This window comes from Periplaneta americana, chromosome 1 (genome assembly GCF_040183065.1).
Source record: "Periplaneta americana isolate PAMFEO1 chromosome 1, P.americana_PAMFEO1_priV1, whole genome shotgun sequence".
Taxonomy (NCBI): domain Eukaryota; kingdom Metazoa; phylum Arthropoda; class Insecta; order Blattodea; family Blattidae; genus Periplaneta; species Periplaneta americana.
The window spans coordinates 169264183-169285829 of record NC_091117.1 but is presented as its reverse complement, the minus strand read 5'-3'; positions in this window follow the sequence as shown (position 1 = coordinate 169285829).

Here is a 21647-nt window from a genome sequence, read left to right as displayed (position 1 = left end):
AGTCCTAGGCGGGATGCCTTAGACCGCGACGCCACGGCGCGGGACACTATAATATTGTACAACATATAAAATATGGACATTGCGATAGTTGTTTTCTTTACAGTCCGACACAGTTTAATAAACTAGCGTGAGAAATTAAGTTTTGCCAATTTAAGGATTAACTCAGCGTGTAGGTAACTACCCACGGACACTTCGCGTCGGTACCTTTGATGTAGCCGGACTGATTTCAATGACCTTCAAGCCAGCTAGAGCGTGAGATTCTGCTTTCTCCCTAGAGTTGGCGCTGACATCACACCAGCTAGCAGTCGACACAGCGGAAATATGACACACATAATTAATACATCTAGGTACATTATGTACTCAAATAAAATAAATTGGATCCATAAAATAATAAATCCATCATTAACTGTAATGTCTAGACTCTAGAGTTCCTTTATAATGAGAGTTGAGACGTTGACCCCAACAACAATTAAAATATGTAATGATTTGATAGCAGTGAAAATGGAAAACAAAACTCTTATGAGAAGTAAAACTATATACCTATATTATATTATATACAAATATTAAATTAATTTGATGCATAATTTTATAATTTATTATATTATTTTATAATATAATTTATTATATCTGAAATATAAAAAATTATTATTACAACTAGTTTGTCACTAAGAAATAAGGAAAAGCTGTTAACTTGAATTTATTTGAAGCAAAGCGTTACTGGATTATGCAGTAAGGTAGGCGATGTTTGAATCCTGTGTCTCAACTCTATACTCAATGATTATCTTAGCATATGCTCGATTACACTAACCTCTAGCGCTTGAAAGTGGAACTAAACGCCGGCGTACAGAGAAACAAAACACAGGAAAATTCGCTCAGTGTCCATTTTTTGTAATCCCTATTCGCTGGTTAACCTGCGACTACAGTGTGATAGGGCTTGTAATAGGAATAACTTTACGAACTTATATTGTACTTCACATTTTAACAAGATAATTGGGCCCATTGAGCACCTCTTCCTTTCTGCATTGGTTTATTTCAACCATAAGTATTTCGTAATATCTAGAGCTTCCTTCCAAAGATATGAGGTTTTCGTCTGAAGAATATAGTCCTTAAAAAATGAACATCTTGGTTCTTCCATTGGTTCACACTTCAGACGGATATGTTTAGCATTCTTCTCAGGCTATCCACATATAGAAATTAGGATATAAAATTTATAATTAATTTTGTCTTTCATATCTCCAATATTTAGGACTATATTATGAAATAAAATACAGGGTGTTAAAAAAAGTATACAATATTTTAGGAAGTGATAGCATCCATCAAAACAAGAAAATAATGTCTAATAACCATGGGTTCTACAACACATACTTTCTGAGATCTTAACACTTGTTCATAGGAGGTGCTCAATGTGACGTCCATTTGTGACAATGCATTTCTCTGCCCTACAATACAGCAAAATACCAGAAAATCATACCGTAGTTGACACCCTTGGCATGGAATAATGATACGCCGTAAGGAATTCTGAAAACAAAAGTCTGGTTACGGATATGAGTGAGGTTCAGCAGAGATGATGTTGTGAATTTTCGTAATCAGCATGTGTGGGTTGATGAAAATCCCCATGCAGTTGAAGAAACAAGGCATCAGCACCGATTCTCAATCAACGTATGGGACAGACGTTCTCGGTGATTGATTAATAGGGTCATACGTGCTACCACAGAGACTTTCAGGACTTTCTTATTAACGTATTGCTTGCCTTACTGGAGAATGTGCCATGTCAGCAGAGACTAAAGATGTGGTTCATGCACGATGGTGCACCAGCACATTTTCTCCGCAATGTGCTTGAACACCTGACGCCGACATTTCAGGACCGCTGGATTGGTCGGGGAAGTCCCACGCCTTGGCCTGTTCGTTCTCCAAACCTACTGTAAATCCCCAAGACTTTTGGTTATGGGGACACATGAAGGAACCAGGTCAATTTCAAATAGTGCGTGATTCCTTACACCGAAGGGCAGAGGAATGCATTGCCATGACAGGACGTCACATTGAGCACCAGCTATGAACAAGTGCTCAGATCTCAGAAAGTATGTGTTGTAGGATCCATGTTTATTAGACATTATTTTCTTGTTTTGATGAATATTAGCACTTCCTAAAATAGTGGATACTTTTTTTAACACCCTCTTAAGGGTATATGTACATGAACGACCACAAATATTATTAGAAAATGTAGGCTCTAAATTTCTAAAATTTTATAAGAAAATGAACTCACAATTGGATAAAAATTACAAGGTACCGGAACAAGACTTATTAGAACTTAATATCTGATAAAAGTATAAAAAAGATTACTAATAATATTTTTCAAACCAGTTTTGTCAAATTAGGAAAAAAAAAAAAAAAAAATCTGCAGTTACATCATTTGGTAACCACAACATTGTTATGGTCTCTCTGACGTTTTTAATATTTTTCCTGCATGTAACAAACACTTATTTCTGAAAAGTAGACTACTCTCAGACATGTAGAGTTGTTTATTTAATAAAATTATTTTTTTATGTGTCCTATATAAAATATATTCAAATTTACATAATATTTGTGACCTAATTTTTCTATTTTCAAAGAACTGAGCATTATTGTAGTCTACCTTTTACATAAATGCATGTTAAATCAGTGTACAAAATTTCATAATTCTATCTCTAATGGTTGTGGAGTTATGAAATAATATGTGTGAAAATTTTCAAATTTTGGAAAATTTAACTTAAAGTAAAAAGTGAATTCTAAAAAAAATATTATTAGTTCCTATTTTATATTTGCATCAGATATTTAAGTTCTAATACCTAAGTCTTGTTGTGGTACCTTGTAATTTTTGTCCAATTGTGAGTTCATTTCCTTATAAAATTTTAGAAATTTAGAGCCTGCATTTTCTGGTAATATTTGTGGTCGTTCAAGTACATATACCCTTAATCGAACTGTTTATATTTAAATACAATGTGAAATAACAAAATTTACGAGTTTAAAAGGTTTAAAAAGTTACAATTAAAGTTAGATAAAAATCAAAATCTCATGTCATTATTAATTAATAATTAAATGTAGAAGAAAAATATGGTGGTTAGATCTCCAGATTTCTACGTTAGGGACATAGGTTGAAATCACAAAGAGTTCCTTTGCAATTTATGCTACATAAGTATTTATTTTAGGTCATGTTTCTCCCGAACTCTCCCGTTTTTCTATCACCCATTGAAGGAAAACAAGAAAAACAAAAGACGTAAGCGAGTAGGCCGAAGTATCACATCTAAACCGCTCTGTCAGTATGATATCAGCTTACTCCGGTTTCCTGACTGGCAAAACATTTTTACTCATTACTTCTATCACGATGCGCTGAAGGAAATTTTCCATTTTTCGCAGATCGTGCGAGTTCTGAAATTATTTTATGACATATTTCTGTCAAAAAGGAATATTTTATATTCCTAAAATAAGATAACCTTACACGATGTAAAGAGTAAGACATCTATTTAGTTATCTTTCTCTAAATTTGGACTCCGATGTTATTCTTACTTGTGAGACTATCTTTCAAAAACAATTTCTCCCCACGTGACACTCTTTATTCAGAACTTTGCAGGTTGTAAGTAACATAGCCTAACTAAATAGTCGAATATTCTAATGGATGATGAATTAAATTAACAAGCACCATTCGATTTAAAGTAGCCTATAATAGAAGAATTAGCAGAGTTAGATAAAGATGGAAAGACGTGAAAAGAATGCACGGAAACAAAGTTCGAAGAGGATATCATCACAGTCTAGTATATACAGTCGCGAAGCTCAATACGTAGTAAATATGCAAACATTAGATAGTTGCTCACCACTAGGATCGCTAATATCGCCTCATTACAGGCAATGCAAAATAGAACCGTCACAGTATATTGTTTCTAGCACCCTCAAAACTCAAGCTTCGTGACTGTATATAGTAGACTGTGATATCATGTTGATGTCGTATATTCCCAAATAATCAGAGTTATCTACTATTATCACAATAATTACTTTTAATTTTAAAAACACATGAAGTGTCTAATTTTAACGTAATATTTTATTTATTGTCATTTCTAAGTTTCAGAAAGTATTTAGATTATGAATAAATAGTGTGACTACAGTAACACAATAAATAATAATAATAATACTTACTTACTTACTTACAAATGGCTTTTAAGGAACCCGAAGGTTCATTGCCGCCCTCACATAAGCCCGCCATCGGTCCCTATCCTGTGCAAGATTAAGCCAGTCTCTATCATCATACCCCACCTCCCTCAAATCCATTTTAATATTATCCTCCCATCTACGTCTCGGCCTCCCTAAAGGTCTTTTCCCCTCCGGTCTCCCAACTAACACTCTATATGCATTTCTGGATTCGCCCATACGTGCTACATGCCCTGCCCATCTCAAACGTCTGGATTTCAAGTTCCTAATTATGTCAGGTGAAGAATACAATGCGTGCAGTTCTGTGTTGTGTAACTTTCTCCATTCTCCTGTAACTTCATCCCGCTTAGCCCCAAATATTTTCCTAAGCACCTTATTCTCAAACATCCTTAACCTATGTTCCTCCCTCAGAGTGAGAGTCCAAGTTTCACAGCCATATAGAAGAACCGGTAATATAACTGTTTTATAAATTCTAACTTTCAGATTTTTGGACAGCAGACTGGATGATAAGAGCTTCTCAACCGAATAATAACACGCATTTCCCATATTTATTCTGCGTTTAATTTCCTCCCGAGTGTCATTTATATTTGTTACTGTTGCTCCAAGATATTTGAATTTTTCCACCTCTTCGAAGGATAAATCTCCAATATTTATATTTCCATTTCGTACAATATTCCCGTCACGAGACATAATCATATACTTTGTCTTTTCGGGATTTACTTCCAAACCGATCGCTTTACTTGCTTCAAGTAAAATTTCCGTGTTTTCCCTAACCGTTTGTGTATTTTCTCCTAACATATTCACGTCATCTGCATAGACAAGAAGCTGATGTAGCCCGTTCAATTCCAAACCCTGCCTGTTATCCTGAACTTTCCTAATGGCATATTCTAAAGCGAAGTTAAAAAGTAAAGGTGATAGTGCATCTCCCTGCTTTAGCCCGCAGTGAATTGGAAAAGGATCAGATAGAAACTGACCTATACGGACTCTGCTGTACGTTTCACTGACACACATTTTAATTAATCGAACTAGTTTCTTGGGAATACCAAATTCAATAAGAATATCATATAATACTTCCCTCTTAACCGAGTCATATGCCTTTTTGAAATCTATGAATAACTGATGTACTGTACCCTTATACTCCCATTTTTTCTCCATTATCTGTCGAATACAAAAAATCTGATCAATAGTCGATCTATTACGCCGAAAACCGCACTGATGATCCCCAATAATTTCATCTACGTACGGAGTTAATCTCCTCAAAAGAATATTGGACAAAATTTTGTACGACGTCAACAAAAGTGATATTCCTCGAAAGTTACCACAGTTGGTTTTGTCCCCATTTTTAAAAATAGGTACAATTATGGACTCCTTCCATTGTTCTGGTACAATTTCCTTTTCCCAAATAGCAAGTACAAGTTTATAAATTTCGCTATATAATGCACTTCCACCCTCTTGTATTAATTCTGCTGGAATTTGATCGATACCTGGAGACTTGTACTTTTTCAGATTTTCTATCGCAATTTCGACTTCTGAAATCGTGGGTTCGGGTATAAATGGCTCAGCAGTTTGTATTTCAATATCGTCCCGATCATTTCTATTTGGCCTATGTACATTTAGTAGTTGCGCAAAATAGTTTTTCCATCTGTTTAGGATTGATGAAGAGTCTGCAAGCAAGTCACCATTCTCATCCTTGATCACGTTTACCCTTGACTGATATCCGTTCTTAAATTCCTTTATACCCTTATATAAATCTCGAATGTTTTTATTCTTACTATTTGTTTCTACCTCATTCAGTTTTTCCTTCAAGTAACCTCTCTTTTTAATCCTAAGTGTACGACTTGCTTCCCGTCTTTCATTGAAATAATTATCTCTATTCTCCTCACCTGGATCCTGTAAGAATTTCAATTTTGCCTGTTTCCTTCTTTCTACTACCATGCAACAATCTTCATCAAACCACGGTTTCTTTTTCTTAGTTTCATAATAACCTATGCTCTGCTCAGCTGCAATTTTGATACTATCTCTGATATTTTCCCACACGCTATTAACATCTAATTCTTTCTCAACTTCGTCGGAACTTTCTAAAGTGGCAAACCTATTCGAAATTTCGACCTGATAATTTTGCTTAGCTTCCTCGTCCTTTAATTTCAAAATATTGAATTTAGTAATATTAACTTGTTGCTCTACTCGCTTGGCTACTGATAATCTTTCTCTTAATTCTCCAATCACCAAATAATGGTCAGAATTACAGTCTGCACCTCTGAAAGTTCGAATATCTACTATACTAGTATGTCTCCGTTTATCTATCAAGATGTGATCTATTTGGTTGTGTGTCAATCCATCTGGAGAAGTCCAAGTATATTTATGTATATCCTTATGGGGGAATGTTGTACTTTTGACAATTAAATTTTTCGATGTGGCAAAGTTGACTAATCTAACTCCATTGTCACTACTAATTGCGTGTAGGCTCTCTTTTCCAATAGTTGGTCTAAAAATATCCTCCCGTCCTACTTTAGCGTTGAAATCCCCCAATAAAATTTTCATATGATATCTAGGGAACTGATCAAAAGTATGTTCCAATTCCTCATAGAAGCTATCCTTTATATAGTCGTCTTTCTCTTCTGTTGGGGCGTGAGCATTTATAACTATGATGTCGCACCATCTACCCTTAAGTACTAAATATGATAACCTGTCACTGATAAATTCGACCTTTTTTACTGCTGATTTTATTCTTTTATGTACAAAGAATCCTGTTCCTAATTGGTGATTATTGTTTCCTTCCCCATAATACAACAAGTAATCTCCTATTTGTGATATGCCATTCCCATCTAACCTAACCTCTTGTACTCCCACAAAGTCTATTCTATATCTAGCTAGTTCTTTTGCTACTAATGTTACCCTTCCTGTTCTATAAAGACTAGTTACGTTCCAAGTGCCAAATCTCAAAACCTTATTCCTTTGCTAATAATAATAATAATAATAATAATAATAATAATAATAATAATAATAATAATGGTAAAGGTATCTCCGTAACATGTCATGAAGGCACTTGGGGGGCATGGAGGTAGAGCCCCATGCTTTCCATGACCTCGGCACTAGAATGAGGTGGTGTGGTCGGCACCACGCTCTGACCGCCTTTTACCCCCGGGAAAGACCCGGTACTCAAATTTATAGGAGGCTGAGTGAACCTCGGGGCCGTTCTGAAAGTTTGGCAACGAGAAAAAATCCTGTCAGCACCTGGGATCGAACCCCGGACCTTGCAGTCCGTAGCCAGCTGCTCTACCAACTGAGCTACACGGCCAGGAATAATAATAATAATAATAATAATAATAATAATAATAATAATAATTATTATTATTATTATTATTATTATTATTATAACAAATTTAATTTAATTTAATAGTCTGACCCAATATTTTTGGTTTGCCTTGCGACACAGAATAGCTCACAATAAAATTTAAAATGAAAAATTGTATAAGCAGGTTTCAAACAAAATAGATTAAGACATAAGAAAAAAATAGAACCTAGTACAATTTAAACTGAGTGTAAACCATAAAGATCCTGGCGAAATATCGCTACAGAAAATTTTATTATGGTGGTGACGATAGCATCTTGAAGATCTCTCTTCAGCTTGTATTTTTCCCTCCAATTCACAAAGATTTTTCGGAATGGAGCCTCTCGCTCTGAAGAAGAGACCGGTAACTGTGATTTTTTTAATGTTGTATTTCGCTGATAGGTACTGAATCGTGGACTCGTAGATTTTCTGTTTCTTTTCATTCACTTCAGAGGTTGAGTGGCTGAGATTTCAAATCTGATCATAGGATCAATTATTTCGCCTGTCTGTTTATTCCTATTTATAGCTATGATATCGATCCTACGATTGCTTCCACCATCAGCAATACAATGAACATCCTCGTGAACGTCTAGATTTTTGGATTAACTTCATTAACACTATACAATAGCTCCTTTGATGATAAATAGTCTAGTACAGGCCTGCACAAACAGCGCTCAACGAGCGCGCGCGCTCCTTCGGAGCGGGAGAGCTGTGTTTACCGCTCGCCGAAACGGAGAGGAAGATACGTCAAAATGACAGACTTGCTATAGGTAGAGGAGAGGGAAACGACCACTCAGTTATCTAGTGGAGTGCAGTGTGTAGGCCTATTCTCAGTAACTGTTTCACGTTGCTTACCTACTGCTACAGTACAGTATGGAGGAATCTAAAAGACGGAACATAACATTTAACGATTTACAGCTCGAACTTATTGATCTTCAATGTGACCTAAGAGCTAAAGATCGCTTGAATAATACTACTAGCCTGGTTGAGTTTTACAAGACTAAACATTAGCAATAATATCCACGACTACACAGGCTGGCTGTGAAAATAATTGTTATGTTTGGCTCAACTTTCATATTTGTGAGCAACTGTTTTCTATAATCAACTTTAATAAAGGCAGACATCGAACATCTGTAACTGATGTTTCATTATGATCAATAGGCTACTGTTCCTTTCAGCTGCCAACAGCATAAAACCTCGTTTTGATGTACTGATAAATATAAATATAACAAAATGACATTGTACATTTAAGTAGCTATAGAATTTCTATTACCTCTGTAAAATAAATATTTCTTTATTAATTAATAACATTCCAAGATAGTTTTACAAACACTGAACGGGAATTCATTTCATAAACACTCGTAATAGTATTTCCTTTTATGTATATTTTGTACGAGATCACCCCTTCTTCCAGTCCACCCTTATACAGAGCGCAGCTAATATCTGCATTCCGCTCATGAGCTGTGAGCCGGCTCGGAGAGCGCAAACCTTGTGCAGGCCTGGTCTAGTAGTTGATACAGCGTTGTTAAATAGTCGACTGAAAGAACTAGAAACCTAACATATAGATCAATCCACCTACAGCAGTATAGCTTAGTTGAGTTGGGAAAGTCCAAAATATAAGCCAAGATTAAAACTCACCAAGAATATGGAAACTCTGGGTGAACATTACTACTACCACACCACCACTACTACTGCTTAGTATTATTGATAATAACCAATAAGGTACTACATTGCAAAGCCAAGGGTCGCTGGTTCGATTCCCTTTGGAGTCGTGAATTTTTTCAATTGGCCTTAACCTTCCGGCTGCATTGCGGTCCCGGACTCGACTCAACTCAAGTGAGGACCACTGCAGTGCTTTCCTTGGAGGTTATTATTATTATTATTATTATTATTATTATTATTATTATTATTATTATTATTATTATTATTACTATTACTATTATTATTATTATTATTATTATTATTATTATTATTATTATTATTATTAAGCAAGAACTTTTCAGCTTGTTTTCTTTCGTGTCTATTTAGTTATTATATTCATTCTTTCTTCAAGATTCTTTATTTTTATTTTTATTTTATCATTATTGTTACTTTTACTTTTATTTATATGCATCCAGTGATTAACATTAAAATTTACTTATTTCAAATTTTATTACTTACTTACTGGCTTTTAAGGAACCCGGAGGTTCATTCCCGCCCTCACATAAGTCCGCCATCGGTCTCTATCCTGAGCAAAATTAATCCATTCTCTATCATCATATCCCACCTCCCTCAAATCCATTTTAATATTATCTTCCCATCTACGTCTCGGCCTCCCTAAAGGTCTTTTTCCCTCCGGCCTCCCAACTAACACTGTAAATGCATTTCTGGATTCGCCCATACGTGATACATGCCCTGCCCATCTCAAACGTCTGGATTTTATGTTCATAATTATGTCAGGTGAAAAATACAATGCTTGGAGTTCTGTGTTGTGTAACTTTTCTCCATTCTCCTGTAACTTCATCCCTCTTAGCCCCAAATATTTTCCTAAGAATCTTATTCTCAAACACCCGTAGTCTCTGTTCCTCTCTCAAAGTGGGAGTCCAAGTTTCACAACCATACAAAACAACCGGTAATATAACTATTTTATAAATTCTAACTTTGAGATTTTTCGACAGCAGACTGGATGATAAAAGTTTCTCAACCGAATAATAACAGGCATCTCCCATATTTATTCTGTGTTTAATTTCCTCCCGAGTATCATTTATGTTTGTTACTGCTGCTTCCAGGTATTTGAATTTTTCCACCTATTCAAAGGATTAATTTCCAATTTTTATATTTCCATTTCGTACAATATTCTCGTCACGAGACATGATCATATACTTCGTCTTTTCGGGATTTACTTCCAAACCTATCTCTTTACTTGCTTCCAGTAAAATTCCCGTGTTTTCCCTAATCGTTTGTGGATTTTCTCCTAACATATTCACGTCATCCGCATATTCAAGCAGCTGATGTAACCCGTTCAATTCCAAACCCTCTCTGTTATCCTGGACTTTCCTAATGGCATACTCTAGAACAAAGTCAAAAAGTAAAGGTGATAGTGCATTTCCTTGCTTTAGCCCACAGTGAATTGGAAACGCATCTGACAGAAACTGACCTATACGGACTCTGCTGTACGTTTCACTGAGACACATTTTAATTAATCGAACTAGTTTCTTGGGAATAACAAATTCAATAAGAATATCATATAAAACTTCTCTCTTAACCGAGTCATATGCCTTTTTTTGAAATCTATGAATAACTGATGCACTGTACCCTTATACTCCCATTTTTTCTCCATTATCTGTCGAATACAAAATATCTGGTCAATAGTTGATCTATTAAGCATTATTATTATTATTATTATTATTATTATTATTATTATTATTATTATTATTAGTATTATTATTATTACTATTATCATTATTATTGTAAATTAAATTACATTATATTAATTCAGATGCGTTTAATGTATAGTTTGTTGTTTGATTATTAAGCATACTCATCAAAATCACATTCATTTCAATTTCATTCGTTTGTGTTGTTTTAGAGCTTTTCTGTGTCATGTATTTTGCAGTTGTCTATTAATTTTGTCATTATTGTTTATTTGTATTTGTCTCTGATTTTAATAATTATTTGTATGCATTGTTTTTTTGTAATGCATGTTCACTGTAAATCTTGTGCTAATTTTTATCTTGTGCTGAACTGTTATAGGCCCCAGGCTGTTGTGCAGCACAAAATTATTAACTTATTAATATTATTATTATTATTATTATTATTATTATTATTATTATTATTATTATTATTATTATGTAATCATAATATGTACAGGGCTCCTACAAAAGATCTTTCCGATTTCGAACACATATGTAATTTACATTCTATGAATCTGAGATGCATTAAAAAGTGCCAATAGAAAGAGATTTTCCGACCCCCAGATTCTGAGTTTATGTCTGTTCACCTTTTTATTTAGTAGGTTATTTTACGACACTTTATCAACATCTTAGGTTATTTAGTGTCTGAATGAGATGAAGGTGATAATGCCGGTGAAATGAGTCCGGGGTTCAGCACAGAAAGTTACCCAACATTTGCTCATATTGGGTTGAGGAATAATCCCGGAAAAAACCTCAACCAGATAACTTGCCCCGACCGGGAATCGAACCCGGGCCATCTGGTTTCGCGGCCAGACGCGCTAACCGTTACTCCTCAGATGTGTTCATGTCTGTTCACCTTAACAGAAAGACGAAAAGTGGCTTAGTCAGAAAACTCCACGGAACGAATATATTCATTATCGTTTTCAATTAAAGTCTGCATACTTATACAGAAATTTCTTCATAGCACTCTGTCCTCTGGTTTTAGGGCTTGCGGCAACTGTAGTCGTACCGGTAACTGTAGTCGTACCGGCAACTGTAGTCGTACCGGTAACTGTAGTCGTACCGGCAACTGTAGTCGTACCGGTAACTGTAGTCGTACCGGCAACTGTAGTCGTACCGGCAACTGTAGTCGTACCGGTAACTAGTCGTACCGGCAACTGTAGTCGTACCGGTAACTAGTCGTACCGGCAACTGTAGTCGTACCGGTAACTGTAGTCGTACCGGTAACTATAGTCGTACCGACAACTGTAGTACCGGCAACTGTAGTCGTACCGGCAACTGTAGTCGTACCGGCAACTGTAGTCGTACCGGTAACTGTAGTCGTACCGGTAACTGTAGTCGTGCCGGTAACTGTAGTCGTGCCGGAAACTGTAGTCGTACCGGCAACTGAAGTCGTACCGATACCTGTAGCCGTACTGGCAACTGTAGTCGTACCGGTAACTGTAGTTGTACCGGTAACTGTAGTCGTACCGGCAACTGTAGTCGTACCGGTAACTGTAGTCGTACCGGCAACTGTAGTCGTACCGCAACTGTAGTCGTACCGCAACTGTAGTCGTACCGGCAACTGTAGTCGTACCGGCAACTGTAGTCGTACCGGCAACTGTAGTCGTACCGGTAACTGTAGTCGTACCGGCAACTGTAGTCGTACCGGTAACTGTAGTCGTACCGGCAACTGTAGTCGTACCGGCAACTGTAGTCGTACCGGTAACTAGTCGTACCGGCAACTGTAGTCGTACCGGTAACTAGTCGTACCGGCAACTGTAGTCGTACCGGTAACTGTAGTCGTACCGGCAACTGTAGTCGTACCGGTAACTATAGTCGTACCGGTAACTGTAGTCGTACCGGCAACTGTAGTCGTACCGCAACTGTAGTCGTACCGCAATTGTAGTCGTACCGCAACTGTAGTCGTACCGCAACTGTAGTCGTACCGCAACTGTAGTCGTACCGCAACTGTAGTCGTACCGGCAACTGTAGTCGTACCGGCAACTGTAGTCGTACCGGTAACTGTAGTCGTACCGGCATCTGTAGTCGTACCGGTAACTGTAGTCGTACCGGCAACTGTAGTCGTACCGGTAACTATAGTCGTACCGGTAACTGTAGTCGTACCGGCAACTGTAGTCGTACCGCAACTGTAGTCGTACCGCAATTGTAGTCGTACCGCAACTGTAGTCGTACCGGCAACTGTAGTCGTACCGGCAACTGTAGTCGTACCGGTAACTGTAGTCGTACCGGCAACTGTAGTCGTACCGGCAACTGTAGTCGTATCGGTAACTGTAGTCGTACCGGCATCTGTAGTCGTACCGGTAACTGTAGTCGTACCGGCAACTGTAGTCGTACCGGTAACTGTAGTCGTACCGGTAACTGTAGTCGTACCGGTAACTATAGTCGTACCGGTAACTGTAGTCGTACCGGTAACTGTAGTCGTACCGGCAACTGAAGTCGTACCGATACCTGTAGTCGTACCGGCAACTGTAGTCGTACCGGAAACTGTAGTCGTACCGGTAACTGTAGTCGTACCGGCAACTGTAGTCGTACGGCAACTGTAGTCGTACCGGCAACTGTAGTCGTACCGGCAACTGTAGTCGTATCGGCAACTGTAGTCGTACCGGTAACTGTAGTCGTACCGGCAACTGTAGTCGTACCGGCAACTGTAGTCGTACCGGCAACTGTAGTCGGTACGAGTACAGTTCCTGCACCGGATGAAATCGCAACCGCTTGAGAAGATTCTTGCCTTAAAATCAGTGTACAATTTAAGGAATGCAGGCCTACTGGGTGGATCTGCACCAAACTTTGTTCGGTAATGCCATTGCACAAAAATAAATAACCGACTGGTTCATATGAAAATCAAGCACCCAAAAAGCTTTTCTGTCCTCTATAGCTGCCATTTCGCCTCAACAATAAACAAATTTGCTTATATGCGCTATTATGAGGCAGCGTTACCAACTAGAAAATCATTACTGCCACAACTAAACTTTATGAGTGGTGCTATTTTCATGCATCTCAGATTCATAGAACGTAAATTACATGTGTTCGAAACCGGAAAGGTATTTTGTATATCGTATGGATAGGTAGTAATGAACATGTTTATTATACGACTTTATATTTTCTTACTTACGAAAGAATAGTAGGCTAAAATTAAAGTTGGAAGTGTGCCGCAAAAACCATTAGTGTTGAGAACTACAGTAACCTACCGGTACTCAAAGAAACGGAAGAAGTATAATAAAAGACTCATCTTCTGCGATGCACTTGTTACTCCTATATCCTGTAACACGACGAGACTTTAAAAATTCCATTTCGAGATACACTTGTTCATTCTTATTTTTTTAAGTGTACCATACAGGAAGCCAGCGATCTAGTCACTGGTTATGCATCCATTATGGGAAAGAAGTGAGGAAAAACTTTTTGTTTTGGTACATAAATGCAGCATGTAAATCCAAAGAGAGGGGTAGGGAGAAGAAGAGTGTATAATGCGGTTAAAGTCATGAGGAAGGTAGTAAAGATACTAATGGACGGGAAGAAGTGAAGAAGAGTTGCGAATTTTCGCCCTCATCATGAAGAAATAAAAGTGGGAGTGGAAGATGCTGAGACTCCTTGGGTGGTCTGCATTGGAACAGCTCCTTCAGCTATGAGTACAGACATACAGGCTTGTTCTATCTTCTGTACTTATAGCTACACTCTTTCTCTCTTACATGCTCTTGTGTAAGGAGAAAGATGAACGGAGAGAAGGAGGGGGTTTTGAGTTGATGTCGTCCAGGCAACCAAACAAGCAAAACAAATAACAAATAGGGGCCGGGACATGCATGGATACCACATCGTGTAAGCAATTGTGCTTAAGTGGCATATGTGCATGGTTTTGTATTAAATAGGACCTAACAGGAAACTCAAATTTCAAAATAACCCAGAGTTTCTTTTCGAAAAAATGTAGTCTGAACTATAAAAATGAGTATTAGGCCTATCTATTTTTAGAAGTTAACTTAAATAAATGGATATCTGAACGAGTGGCTGTCGAATTATTTAATTAAAAATAATTAACGAACAAATGAAAAAATGAATAAACTTGTGAATGAATAAATGGATAAACGTAAGATAAATGTTAAATACCGTTCTGTAGGTATTTCTTCGTATATGACATAATTCATTTTCGTATCATTTCTAACTACTTTAAAATCCAGTTATAGTAAACTTATTTTAAATAGGTATACGTATGTCTTTGCGATAATGGAGAAAAAATGAACATGTAAGGGTACAGTGCATCAGTTATTCATAGATTTCGAAAAGGCATATGACTCGGTTACGAGAGACGTTTTATATAATATTATTGTTGCATTTGGTATTCCCAAGAAACTAGTTCGATTAATTAAAATATTTCTCAGTGAAATTTACAACAGAGTCCGTATAGGCCAGTTTCTATCTAATGCTTTTCCAATTCACTCCGGGCTAAAGCAGGGACATGCACTATCATCTTTACTTTTTAATTTTGCTCTAGAGTATGCCATTAGGAAAGTCCAGGATAACAGAGAGGGTTTGAAATTGAACGGGTTACATCAGCTTCTTGTCTATGCGGATGACGTGAATATGTTAGGAGAAAATCCACAAACGATTAGGGAAAATACGGGAATTTTACTTGAAGCAAGTAAAGAGATAGATTTGGAAGTAAATCACGAAAAGACAAAGTGTATGATTATGTCTCGTGACCAGAATATTGTACGAAATGGAAATATAAAAATTGGAAATTTATCCTTTGAATAGGTGGAAAAATTCAAATACCTGGGAGCAACAGTAACAAATATAAATGGTACTCGGGAGGAAATTCAACACAGAATGAATATGGGAGATGCCTGTTATTATTCGGTTGAGAAACTTTTATCATCCAGTCTGTTGCCAAAAAGTCTGAAAGTTAGAATTTATAAAACAGTTATATTACCGGTTGTTCCGTATGGTTGTGAAACTTGGACTCTCATTTTTAGAGAGGAACAGAGATTAAGGATGTTAGAGAATAAGAATCATAGGAAAATATTTGAGGCTAAGAGGGATGAAGTTACAGGAGAATGGAAAAAGTTACACAATGTAGAACTGCACACATTGTATACTTCACCTGACATAATTAGGAACATTAAATCTAGACGTTTGAGATGGGCAGGACATGTAGCACGTATGGGCGAATCCAGAAATGCATATAGAGTGTTAATTGGAAGACCGGAGGGAAAAAGACCTTTAGGGAGGCCGAGACGTAGATGGGAGGATAATATTAAAATGGATTTGAGGTAGGTTGGATATGACGATAGAGACTGGATTAATCTTGCACAGGATAGGGACCGATGGCGGGCTTATGTGAGGCTGGCAATGAACCTGCGGGTTCCTTAAAAGTCATTTGTAAGTAAGTAAGTATTGTATTATATTATTTAGGACACCCTAAAAGACCGTGACAAGCCACAAGGTCTGATACGTCCAAAAATTAAGATAATATAGTAGGTCTACCATATAACTTGGCATCCTCAATATTTGAATAGTCCACTGCAAGAATGATGGATGTCACTTTCTTGTCGAAAATGAACCAAGACTGTCAATGCATAGCTTAAGACATATAGAATGTACATAGAGAGTTAGACTATATGGCATCACCACTGATAGTCATTGTCCAGTTAATGATCGGAAAATCACAGTTAAGCTTTGAGCGCTAAGCATTTCAAACTTTCAATTGCTTCTCCTACAAAATGTATTCCAAATGACATCCATCATTCTTGCAGTGGACTCTTCATGTAAGATAATTTATTGATTAAATCGTAATTAAGTTTTAGAGATCTCGAAGCAATTATGGTAACCGAGGAAAAAAAAACGCTAGAATTTAAACCAAGTATAAGGTGTTCATGTTTGGAGCCATGTAGATAGTAGCCCCAACATATAACTTACCAGTTAACAAGGTAAAACAATTCCATAGACGAGCTTCGATTACCTAAGAAAATATTTTTTTCAGAATACATATCTATTTATTTCTATCATCGATTGTAAACATGAGCAAGTAAATGGTATCTGTTATGAAAATGTATTCAAATATAAAGTGAAATTTGTTCGTGCACTCAATAGATTCTGACATCACAATTTGTAAGACACTGCCATATTACAGTGTATCTATTGATGCTTATTGAAGAAATAAGAGACTGCACTGTTAGTGATATTCATAAGTCGTCTCAGTTCGCTTCTTCAGAATGTAATTTATTCTCCTTATCAGACAACTTCTCGACCAGTGTAATTAAATAGTATCAAAGGAGTTTCAGCTTGGTATCGTTACTTTTAAATTACACATAATGATCTCCCGCTAAGAGTCACTCAACTAATATAAGTAATAAAAACTTCACGTAATCTATTTTAGTACTAAAACTATCATATTATGTCTATTGATATGCTTGTAATATTGTCACACTGAAGGATATAAGAAATGACATGTCAAACCATAATAATGAATGTGTTTAGTAAGTTCCAGAGATATCGACATGCAATGATGATTTTATTGTTGAACGTTTGGGTTTCTGGCTACGACAGAATCAGCATGCTCAGCGTTTAAAGAATTCATAATTCGTAAATTTTAATCTGTTGTTTATTAATAACTCATGTACGAAACGAAGAGAAAGGCAGAAAATAGGAAAGATTAAAGAAAGCTGGATTTGCAGTGAAAGACCTGGTCTTGGGCAGAACACTAAATGAATAATAATAATAATAATAATAATAATAATAATAATAATAATAATAATAATGATAATCCAGATATGGAGGGTAGCTGCGAGAATAAGCAGTCGCGGACAGCCGATGAGGGGTGGTCCTCCAGCTTGGGGGTTGAGTGTGGGGTCTAACAACCCATCACAGTAAAAATCAGCTTGTTACAAAACCACACAATATGCCTCGGAATGGGACTGATTCTCTGGCACGACCACAGTTATTAATATTAAATCCAGACATTTGAGATGGGCAAGGCATATTCAGAAATGCATATAGAGTGTTAGTTGGGAGACCGGAGGGAAAAAGACCTTTGGGGAGGTCGAGACATAGATGGGAGGATAATATTAAAATGGATTTGAGGGAGGTTGGATATGATTGTAGAGACTGGATTAATCTTGCTCAGGATAGGGACCGATGGTGGGATTATGTGAGGACGGCAATGAACCTCCGGGTTCCTTAAAAGCCATAAATAAGTACCAAGTAATCATGTCATGATCACAAATTAATCGATACAACAAACCTCATCTAGCAGTAGTCTTTCGAAATGCATTTCTTCTTTCCTTAACATTTTCGCCCATAATATATTACAGTTCTAGGCATTATGCTTTTGTTGATTCTGAAAAATGTATTTGGTGTTATTTGTTTAGTTAATGACAGATTATATTTTGAATTCGTCTTAAATATTTTCAATTATTTTATAATTCAAAAGTACGTATCTTGTTATTTTCTAAAAGTAAAATATTTCAACTGATTTTGGCATGTTTTTATCTTCTTGTTTGAGACTGAAATGTAAGTCTCATGTTAAGTACTAAAAAGGCATAGCGCAATTTATGGTTTTAGTGCATAAACTCAATTAGTTAAGGAGTGCATACATCTTTAAGTACTTTTACGTACTGAAGAATTGATAAAATTTGGCATTTTTTTCTCAACAATGAATAAATCTGTAACCTTGAAAACTTTATATACTGAATATAAACTGCGTTTGTAATTGTAAAGTAGACTATTTTCAGATCTAGTAAAATTATTAGCGTTATGGTTATTAGAAATTCAAAATGGCGCCCGTAATTTTTGTTTCTTTAAATGGTTTCCCTGATAACTCTAACAATGTTTAAGATATTGCAATGAAAATTTGCGTAAAATTGTATTTTATACTTGTGAACAAACCTATTTTGAACTGTTGGTTCAAAATTTAGCCTATAGTTATTTTTTTCATTTTTGACGCAATAAAATTGAAAACAAAAATTGACTTTAAAATATATATTAAAATGGAAAATATTTCTAGTGAAGATATTTCAAAGATTCTATGTCATGTTGTTCACATGACATTCAGGAATAAATAGAAAAAAGGAATTACTGAAAAATATTTGTATTTGTGGAAAGTATCAGAGAAACGGCGTTTCAATGCACAAAATGCATCTACCCTTACAGTAATGGCGCAGTCTAGTATATACAGTCACGAAGCTTGAGTTGTTGAGGGTACTAGGAATAATAGACTGTGTCGGTACTATTTCGCATTGTCTGTAATGAGGCGATAGTAGCGATCCTGTGGTTAGCAACTATCTATGGATGCATATTTCCTACGTATTGAGCTTCGTGACTGTATATACTAGACTGTGGTAATAGTATACATTTGAAGAAATGGCATGTAATGAACATATGAAAATTCAAGGTTACATATGAGAGAGAGAAATAAACCGTCCGGCCTTAATTAAGGATGAGCACGAGGATCCGGAAATTAATAGCAAATAAAAATATAATTAATTAAATATGAGTATTGTTATAAAAATAAAATATAATAATTAAGAACGACTGATTATCAATTATAAAATAACATCTTAGAAGATGACTTTGAAATTATAGTTATAAATAAAAATTGTTATTTAAAATTATCATATCCTTAATTAAGGCCTTCTGTGTGGTATAAATGAAATTGTATAATCTGCAGGGAATCTTTAAAAATGTGCGATATGATTTTTTATAATAATATTATACTACCCCCCATTGAGGGTAGCCCTTACGGACTCAGTATATCCTCAAAAAAATTATTATACATAATATGTAAACATAGATATTAAATTTTAAAGAAAGAAAAAAAAAGGAAAGTAGTACTTAACCATTAAATTGGCAAAACTTCATTTCTCACACTAGTTTATTAAACCGTGACGGACTGTAAAGAAAACAACTATCGCAATGTCCGTTTTTATATATTGTACAATATTATAATTACTTACTTACAAATGGCTTTTAAGGAACTCGCAGGTTCATTGCCGCCTTCACATAAGCCCACCATCGGTCCCTATGCTGTGCAAGATTAATCCAGTCTCTACAATCATATCCCACCTCCCTGAAATCCATTTTAATATTATCCTCCCATCTACGACAATATTAAAGTATTGTGAAATGTTGGTTAAATTTAATTTCCCTACCAATTTTTTTCTATTGTTCTATTAAAACTATAGCATATAGCCTATTAACCTATTGTATCCTGTAGGATACATTGTGAATTTAAGCGTTAAATGTGTAGTTATGTCTCACTTTAATTAGTTTTTAAGTTGTACTCACTATTCCTTGAAAAAAAAAATATATATATATATATATATATATATATATATAATTTCATTTAACCGTTGTCTTGCACTGGGTTGTCATCAAATTATCTATCCTTATACTGCTTTTTTGAGGCTTGAAAGTAATGTAATTTTTCCTAAGATAGGTTACTAGCCTTATCGTTAGGTAGTCCAGTAGTGGGGCTGCCACTTTTAGCCTCTGGACAGGCTTGTAATGCAGCATTTCCTCTGCATTTGATGAAACAGTTACACCGCTGTGACTCGGTCGCCATTTCCTCGTTGGTAGAAACAGGGTGTACCACGGGAAGGTGAGGTCATAATTTCCAATTCAGAGGATAATTTACAAAGAGGATTATATACATTAAATAAAATATTAAAAGATTTTGGGATGGAAATTTCAGCACAAAAATCAAAAGTAATGGCATTTTTAGGACAAGACCCAGTCAGAAGTAAGATAATACACAATAACCAATGCCTCGAACAAGTACAAAATTTCAATTATCTGGGTTGTGAAATATCTTATCAAAATGAAAAAGATGTGAACAAGAAAATTACCAAATTTACACAAATTCTAGGAATAATAAACAATACATTAAAAGCTAAATTAGTACAAAAATCTACAAGAATAAAAATATATAATACACTAGCATTACCCTCCCTTTTATACGGAAGTGAGATTTGGACGTTAAAGAAAAAGACATGAACAGAATCAAAGCAACGGAAATGAAATTTTTCAGGACAGCAGGATATACTCTTTTAGACCGAAAAAGGAATGAAGAAATTTTAGAACAATTAGAAGCAGAGTCAGTAGAAGGAAAAATCAACAGATACAAATTAAATTCGCTAATCATGTAAGAAGAATGGAAAATTCAAGAATCCCAAAAATTATGATGCAGTATAAATTTATAGGACATCGTCGACCAGGAAGACCTTTTAGAAAACTGCTAGATGGGGCCGAAACAGGTCTACAGAGGCCTAATTCGTGAAGGATGATGATGATGATGATATATATACATATATATATATATACAGTGTATATGTGAGTGTGTGTGTTTTAATTTTCTGGACATCACTTCTATTTTCGTAAGATAGATCACAAACCAAAAGATTTAAATATGCTAAGCCTAGTTGTTTTAAAGATTAGGTGTTTAATGTATACTTGTTATATCTATATATAATTCGAACTGGTAATGGAAATTACGGGAAAACGGTTGAATGGATTTTAATAAATGACCCCTCATTTTGAAGCTTGGAACCCACAGTTTTTCAGAAAAACAGTAATATTCAGTGAAATGTCAATTTTCCTACATCATTTTCCTATTTTCCAAAATCCATCTGTCGTCAGTTATGAGACTTTTCAGAATAAAACAAAACACACACTACAGTAAACAATATTACACGAAGGCCATGGTCTGCAAGATTTCTGACATATTTAGAGCTCAAATTTAATTGGTTATTAAAAAC